We start from the raw sequence: 7,725 nt of genomic DNA, 5'->3' as shown, positions 1-7,725 counted from the left end.
AATGATTCTCTTTATTCCTCTTTGGAAATGCAGATGTTCATAGAAGAAGATATTTGCCAACATATCATCTTTGATACAACCTAGAAGTGGCAGTTCCCATTCTTTAATTTCCAAATAGACTCTATAGTTTCTAGGATAATAATCCATGTGTAATTCTGAATAGACCAAGCCAAGCTCAACTGGATAACTAACCCCTACCAAAGGGCTGGGACAACCTAATATAGTGTTGACCACAAAGAAAACCAGAACACAGAACCATAGACAATGTCCTTAGCAATTCATAGCAAGAAAACATCAAACCTACAAAACCAAAGTGACTCTTGCTCACGACACTATGAAATCTTGAGCTTGCAATGATAACCTTTATCACAAAAAGATATGAAATCTGTCGCATAATATAAAAAAGTAGAAAGCACGTATGAAGTACGTTAGCATAAAAGAAGAATAATGCTATCATAATTTTGCACAAGCGACTACATTTAAACTACTAGACAACACTCTAAAATAATACAAGAATCTATGCTACACGAAGAAAATCCTAATCCAACCATCAGATGAAAATTGTTAGTTTTTTTGTTTGTGATATTAAAATGACAAGTTTAGATTAAATTTTTATTTTAAAAAGTAAATAATAATTTAGATATATTATTAAAGGAAAACATATAATAATAAATTATGATTTTCAATTAGTACGAATTAATAGTAAATAAAATATTTAATACAAAGTATTAAAAATGTATAATAAGTTTTAAAGTATATATATATATATATACACCTACTCCATCAAAAATGCCAAGTAGGAAAAGTCCTAGGGGTCTTGGACCCTAAATTGCTAATCAGGGGGAAGAGGAATAAAATGAAGAAGGTGAAGACATGGATATAGATGAGGAGAAAAAGGGTGAGGAAGATGAAGAGATGGAGAAGCTAGTTGAAAACCCTAGGAAGAAATAGAGGAGGATTAAAGAGGAGGTCAAACCTGTAGAGGGGAAAACAATTTTTGGTCTAGAAATTTTGGTGCTCCCACCCTCTCCAAGTCTCCCTCAAGAGTTAAAAAAGGAAAAAATAGAGGAAGGAAGTGGTGAAGTGGTTATAAATGATAGATGTCTAGTGTGGTCTTGGTAGAAACTGCTCGACGCAAACTGAATACTATTCCTTGAACTCGGTAGCAACTGTAGAACTTGGTAAAGCCTGAAATGCTTGGTTAATATTGTTAACTGTACAACCTAGTTCCTTGTGCATTTTAATCCATTTGACCAAGTCAACATGGCCACATAAGCAAGAAAAAATATTCTAGGGCGAGATGTGACATCCTTCTGCTCTAGGAAAAGGCATCATCCCGATGTCCTTCATAACAAAATTTTATACACATATCAAAACTATTATCTAATATGAAATAAAACAACTATACAAAAAGATGGGGAAAAGATTTTTGTAAATCCTTAGCATCTTCCCAAGTGGCACTATCCACCCTGAACTAGTCCCATTGGACCTTACACTGGAGTATATCCCTATCTTGTACCTTGAGGGTACGCTGCTCAATGATTCAGGTGGGCTAAACTTGCTCTGCCACCTGCTTTAGCCTGCATTCATAATGTTTTTCATGTGTCTTTGCTTAAACCCTATCATCCTGCTATATCTCACATTCTTGATTGGCGTACATTACAGGTCAAACTGAATACTATTCCTTGAGCTTGGTAGCAACTGTAGAACTCGGTAAAGCTTGAAATGCTTGGTTAATACTGTTAACTGTACAACCTAGTTCCTTGTTATGATGTTATCTTACCCAATTTAATGTAATAAAACCATGCTTGCATCAATGCATAGATGCTAGGATGACTGTAAGAATGGTTGTCCAAAAGTTGTAAAATTATACTTACCCTAACTATATATATATATATATATATATATATATATATATAAAGGCAATTTAAAAAAATATTATTAAGTTTATATTTCTAAGAAAGATTATGTGTACAAGTAAATGTTTTAGCAAATAATACAAAAATAAAATTTTAATGAATCTTAATAAAAACAATTAATTAGAAATTATTAGTCTATATTAGTTTAATAGTTTATTTGATGAAATTCATATAATTTAAAGTAATTACATTTAAAAAAAAGTAATTATATAACTTTAACAATAAGTTAACTTTGACATTTGGTAGGTCAAACAAGTGACAAAATAAACTAGGAAAGCTTGTCCTATATCTTTTGTTCAAGACATCTATGCAATCATCAAAATTCTTACCGAAGAAGTACTTAACCTTGTTTTTAACTCTCTTTGATAAGATTTAGATGTGATGACTAACATAAGCTCTTTTGTCTAATTGACTTATTTATGAATCTTACCAAATCAATTTTAGAACATTTGTCTTTTTAAATTACATAATGATTGACAAACATTTCTTTTGATTGTTGACAACTAATCATTCTTCATCTATGCATTCATATAAAGTGACAACAAACATATTGCTTTAAGCATGCATTTTATTGGAAATAGTTTATTGGCGAACATATACGTTCCTTAAAGTGATATGATAGGTGGTTACCTAGGGTATTCTAAAAGCATGACTTAATCAAGAGGGGAAATATATAATTGGATGGTTATAAAACTTCGAAAATAATAATTTCCCAATATCTTTGAAATGTCTATATGCAAGAATATTACGAACGACGTGGAAATGATAACCGGTGCTAAGTTTTATCCATATTCATTGGTTCTCCATGCTTACAATCCAAGTACAATGAGCAGCTATAAGCAATTCGAGGTTGTCTTTCTCCCCATTGTCATCAGATATGGATCATAATTTTCCAGGCATTGGAAGAAATTGATAAATTGCTTGAAATTTCCAAAGAACCCATTTTGAACAATTTGCTGCAGTCTCGCGCTGATTTGATTGGTGATTGCTACGTTTCATGGACACAGCCGAGTGTTCTATCCCACATTCAGCGCACACACGGATAAACATGTGAATATAGTACGAGAAGACAGATTTATAAATCACGACCTTACTTGAACAGGATCTGTTCTGAAAGTTGTACAACTTGGTCTGCGTATCATACTCAGACAAGCACATAAATCTGGAAGATGAGATCAGGCTCTCTGGCCAGAGCGCGAATACTGAGTCTGGCTGCTTCCGCAGCTCAGCCTCCCGATGAACGTCCTGCCTGCTCCTTAATGGCACGCAGTGAAGGCCCGAGAGCGTTCTGACAGATTCAAATCTTTTGCCTCAGTTAGACCATGTTGGTATTTTCCCCGAAGTTCCTTAAAACCCACTAAGCGCTACCTACCTTCACCCTTAAGGGCCTGTTTGGTTGCAAGCGTAGGAATTGAGAATTAGAATAGAAAATTTGAATGAGAATGGAAAATGAAGAATAAGAATGGAAAAATGCAATCCAATTTTGTTTATCTCTTGTTTGGTTATGCAAGTTTAAATTGGAATATGGTTAACTTGCAATCGGCGCCATTTGAAAATATTTTGAAGATGCAATCGGCGTCATTGGAAAATCGCTGAAATATTTGAAAATATTAAACACAAAGTTCCCGCGCTCACCCCAGGTCAAAGCGGATTTGAAAATTTAATCAAATTTGAGAAAGCGAAAATGAATGCAAGAATAGCAATTCCAATTACAGGTATTTTTTGGAATGGACAAAAGCTCATTTTGGGGCTAAAATGAGAATACGTATTCCTATTCCACACACCAAATAAAGAATACAAATCATATTCTAATTTCCTATTCCTATTCCGGTTGTATTCCAGCAACCAAATGGGCCCTAAGGGTCCGTTTGGTGAGCGGAATAGGAATATGTATTCCAAAAATTGTGAATTCGTTGTTTGGATGCATCAAAACGAGATTGGAATACGAAGCAAAAATGGAATACATATTCCATTTTTGGCCCAAAAATGGGGTTTTACAATTCCACCAAAATAGGTGGTATTAGAATACATATTCCTATTCCATTTTTTTAATTTCAGAAAACATAAAATTTCGGGTCCACAAATTCCCATCAAATATTGGCTAAACCAAACGGAGAACATGGATACGTTCTATTCCAGAATACGTATTCTAGAATATGTATTCTAGAATACGTATTCCTATTCCACTCACCAAACGGACCCTAAAGGTTTTCAAATCGATGACCAAGAAACAAGGTTAAGCCCTAAGGCTTAAACATTTTCCACTTTTGGATACTACAAACAAGGAGGGTAATTCTACATAATATCCTAACTTTCTAATCTTAAAACCTTTGGATATTGCAATTAGGCTGATGCATTCCCTTTAATGTAATCTATAATTTTTATTATTAATTTAAAGCTAGATTTAATGGATTTCATCTCTTTCAAGTTAAGGAACACATTCAAAATCCTAACCTAAAAGGGGAAAAAACTCAAACATGTTTTGTTTTTAAATTTTATGATTGAAAATAAACTCTAAAATCTAATCCTTAATCCGACAGACCAATGCCTTAGACATACAGAGTCAAGGAAATCAAATCATAATATTTTTAGCATGAAAAAACCCAGAGCTAAACATTTTGTTGCCATACATTGAATTCCCATGTCATTCATAACAAAGTTCTTCTTTGAGTTCATAAATGGTACTACCAAATTCCCACCTTATAGTTCAAACTAAATAATCATCTCCTTAACATGAAATAGTAAATTAGAATAAGATTATAGAAAACATCCAAAATCATAGAATAATAAAGCCTTACTCTATAGTTCTAGAAGACCTAATGCACAAAACTAGGAGACAATGTCACCAAAAAATAATAAACCATTATATTTAAAGTTCAATTTTTTTCCAAAACATCTGTGATATGATTTCAATTCACAACATGTTCATTAAATTTTCTTTCTGAACTTCAAAAAGAAAAGCATAGAGCCTAGGAACGTAATTGATAGAAAAAGTAACCCAATAACATGATCATGAATTCCCTTTTATATAGACAAGAGAGCTAACAAGCTTCTAACCACACACCATAAAAATCTAACTTAATTGGTTATTTTTTTCCCAACTTAAAGTAAGTTAGAAATTACAAAAGAGAAAAACATATAAAGTTTTCAAAAGTATTATGGAATTCATTCCTTATAAAAACCTAGTTGACTGTTGATTTGAGGGAAACATGATTTACCATTTAATTTTAATCTTATCTTCAACCCTTGATGTAAGGATCATACCTTAGGTTCATCTTTAGCTAATCTCGACTACCATTTTTAAAATACTTCATCACTTAATGAACATATTTATTTTAGAACACTTTTTTAGTTATCCATATTTATCACATATTTTGAATCAACCAATGATATCACATCCCTCTCAAAAACAACATAGATATTCATAAAAATCATAGTACTCATCAAAATGTTTTTTGTTTTTTTTGTTTTTGTTTTCTGAAACTTCTCCATACCTATTGGAAATGTAATGATGACTAAGTGATTGGGGGATGGGGGCGGGGAGAGGGGTGGTGAATCAGGAACCACTTAAAACTTCTTTTGCTTAATCCCACTTTATTAGATTATCTAATCTATCTGCATGCATGACACATAAAGCAATAAGAGTAGCAACGCTATAAGACTTAGACACAAGATATTGTAACCCATAAACCCTCCAAAAAGAAGGTAAAATTGGGGTGGGGATGACACACACAATGCTTCACTACTACAGTAATAAAGTTGGCCTGTTAAGGCTTACAATTGATCATTTCTGGTGATCTACTCGGTTAAGAGTAAGGACTATTAGGTCCACCTTGTGAAATGATTTATACAATAAAGTAAAGCATTTCTCTATTAAGAGGCTTAGTATAAGATTGTTAAGTCTACTTGGTTAAAGGATTTGAGACTGATACACCTATTAGGATGGATCAATAGGTTGATCTCAGTTGTACAAATTTGTTTGCTGATGAAGATCCTTTGATTAATGTATTGATCACCTAACTATGATAGACAAGTCTTTGCTTTTCCTTTGTACTACTTGATAGCCTCCTAATCAGTCTGCTCTTCCATTATCCATATTCACTTGTAATAATATATGTAACTCTATGATGATTTTGGATGAAATAATGTGTCTCCCTTATATTTCAATCCAAATAGTAACTTTGCATTAGGTTGGCTATAATAGAAATTTAGTAGTTTCAAAAATAATTACCAAGTTGGCTAAGTGCTAATACTCGGGTCTAATAGCTTAGTCAGGTGATATGGAGATACTTAGGAAACATTGAACTCGACCAACTCTAGCACTCAGTTGACTTTGGATGCTTGGTTCACATTGATCACTCGACAAGCTTAGCTGGCTCACTTCACACTGTTCTTCCTGCGCAGTTCTCATTTTGAAACAAGGATGCTAATCTTACTTGGTTTACACTAGAGCCTGGTTGACATTCTTAGCACGATTCATACATGAGCTTGGTTAACACTCATTTGTCTGCTAGCTCAGGCTATACTAACTTCCCATTATGACTAAGTGTTTTGGTACTAATTGACAATATGTCTTGCCATAAGGTCAACAATCTCTCCCTTTGGCATTTGTGACCAAAACACTTATCATGCTTAAAATCTTTAATCAAAATCTTTTAGTCATACTCTCCCTTTGTATGTGCTATGTTCTGTAACTTAGTTTGAAATGAAAAATCCGCAACTTGGTTTGAACTAAAAAATTTGCAACTCTTTTGAATTGAAAACTCTTTTTTTGATTTTTCAAAAATTGTTTTTGTTTATCTTTGTTTTACACACACACACACACACACACACACACACACACACACACACACACACACACACACACACACACACACACACACACACACATTCCCCCTTATTTTTATTATAAATGCCAAAATTTACAAGATTATGCCAAAATGAGAGAGGAAATCGTGATCTACCTTCAAAATTAAAGACATTGTCTTATCCCAGTTATCTTGTAATACCTTTAAAATTTGTAGATCTATCTGAAGCTCAACTGATAACTCCATTATATGCTCTACCACTGAAAGGTTTCTATCTTTGACTAGTGTCTTTGCATGTTCAATTCTCTTCTGTATAATATCCATATGGGGAAGCATCATTCTTTGAAATTCTATCAAGGTTGCCCTTATTTTGGCCTCTTCTCTTAATAACTCTACTTGAAGATCTATAAAAAACCTGACTTTTTCAAAATGAGTTGAACTTGAACTCAGGTTAAGTGCCAACTGACTAACACTAGCCTTCAAATTCATATCAATCTTAGCCAGTTTATCCTTGATTTCCTTGGTAAAATTTATGATATCACTCAATTTTACAAATAAGGATACAACATTTTCCAATGTAACAACAAGATTTGATAACTCTACTTGGTCAATAGCAATTTTCTATGCTACATTTTCTAGCACTTTTCTTTTGAACTTCCTTTCAACATTTTCAGGAAGTTTGTCTTGACCATCTACATCTTAATTGAACTTATGTACAATTTCAACTAGTTTTTCAATGATGGGGAGCTTTTCATTTTCCTCTATAGATAATGTATCCAAAAATATGTCTTTGATATCCTCAAGAACTTTGCTTATGTTCCTTTCTACTCTTAGCATATGCTACTTGGCTCTTTTCTTCCAAAGTTCACCCAATATGTCCATTTTCTCGGTAGAAAGATTAGATTGGTGCCAATTTGGAAACACAATCTCTTCATCAAGGTGAATATCATCAATGATGCTTTGGCCTTGATAGATGATGATGGTATGATTTCTTTCCC

The 7,725-nt window shown here is 33.2% G+C and overlaps 1 non-coding gene across 1 annotated transcript; it reads left to right on the top strand.

Moving 5' to 3' along the window:
* The first annotated feature begins 3,003 nt into the window (after positions 1–3,003).
* LOC149565391 (small nucleolar RNA U3) lies at positions 3,004–3,217 on the top strand. Its single transcript, XR_016363157.1, has one exon. It is a non-coding gene; the product is annotated as a small nucleolar RNA U3 (small nucleolar RNA).
* The last annotated feature ends 4,508 nt before the right edge of the window (positions 3,218–7,725 follow it).

This window comes from Cupressus sempervirens, chromosome 3, assembly GCF_028749045.1.
Source record: "Cupressus sempervirens isolate cs-2001-9-10 chromosome 3, ASM2874904v1, whole genome shotgun sequence".
Taxonomy (NCBI): Eukaryota; Viridiplantae; Streptophyta; class Pinopsida; order Cupressales; family Cupressaceae; genus Cupressus; species Cupressus sempervirens.
Note: the sequence above shows the minus strand (reverse complement) of the source record. Positions and strands in the feature narration are given on the sequence as shown.